Source organism: Perkinsus marinus (genome assembly GCF_000006405.1).
Source record: "Perkinsus marinus ATCC 50983 genomic scaffold scf_1104296965226, whole genome shotgun sequence".
Classification (NCBI taxonomy): Eukaryota; Perkinsozoa; order Perkinsida; family Perkinsidae; genus Perkinsus; species Perkinsus marinus.
Genome location: NW_003204403.1, coordinates 1 through 935, shown reverse-complemented (window position 1 = coordinate 935; position 935 = coordinate 1). Strand labels below are relative to the sequence as shown.

Genomic DNA, 935 nt, shown 5'->3' with positions numbered 1-935 from the left:
GTGGCTCAATCGGATAGAGCGTTGGACTTCTAATCCAAAGGTTGCGGGTGCAAGTCCCGCCCAGAGTATATAACTCTGGTTAACTTCTCCCTATACGAGGTAAAACTATGTGAAGGGAAGGCAGTGTTCACATGAACAGGAGGTCAACAAGCCTTTCTCAGCTCTGGTGGCTCAATCGGATAGAGCGTTGGACTTCTAATCCAAAGGTTGCGGGTTCAAGTCCCGCCCAGATTATATAACTCTGGTTAACTTTTCCCTATACGAGGTAAAACTATGTGAACGGAAGGCAGTGTTCACATGAACAGGAGGTCAACAAGCCTTTCTCAGCTCTGGTGGCTCAATCGGATAGAGCGTTGGACTTCTAATCCAAAGGTTGCGGGTTCAAGTCCCGCCCAGAGTATATACCTCTGGTTAACTTTTCCCTATACGAGGTAAAACTATGTGAACGGAAGGCAGTGTTCACATGAACAGGAGGTCAACAAGCTTTTCTCAGCTCTGGTGGCTCAATCGGATAGAGCGTTGGACTTCTAATCCAAAGGTTGCGGGTTCAAGTCCCGCTCAGAGTATATAACTCTGGTTAACTTTTCCCTATACGAGGTAAAACTATGTGAACGGAAGGCAGTGTTCACATGAACAGGAGGTCAACAAGCCTTTCTCAGCTCTGGTGGCTCAATCGGATAGAGCGTTGGACTTCTAATCCAAAGGTTGCGGGTTCAAGTCCCGCCCAGAGTATATAACTCTGGTTAACTTTTCCCTATACGAGGTAAAACTATGTGAACGGAAGGCAGTGTTCACATGAACAGGAGGTCAACAAGCCTTTCTCAGCTCTGGTGGCTCATCTAAAGGTCCTAAAGGTTGTGAGTTCAAGGTCTCTATCATAGAGGCTCTATGGTGTTGCTGGTTATAGTTTGTGAATCAATGGAACACACAGACTC

At 46.5% G+C, this 935-nt stretch overlaps 4 non-coding genes across 4 annotated transcripts; all 4 read left to right on the top strand.

Moving 5' to 3' along the window:
* Positions 1–160: 160 nt before the first annotated feature.
* Positions 161–234, top strand: Pmar_PMAR017525. Its single transcript has one exon. It is a non-coding gene; the product is annotated as a tRNA-Arg (tRNA).
* Positions 235–326: 92 nt separating this feature from the next.
* Positions 327–400, top strand: Pmar_PMAR017524. Its single transcript has one exon. It is a non-coding gene; the product is annotated as a tRNA-Arg (tRNA).
* A 92-nt stretch (positions 401–492) lies between these two features.
* Pmar_PMAR017523 lies at positions 493–566 on the top strand. The gene has a single exon. It is a non-coding gene; the product is annotated as a tRNA-Arg (tRNA).
* A 92-nt stretch (positions 567–658) lies between these two features.
* Positions 659–732, top strand: Pmar_PMAR017522. Its single transcript has one exon. It is a non-coding gene; the product is annotated as a tRNA-Arg (tRNA).
* Positions 733–935: the final 203 nt, after the last annotated feature.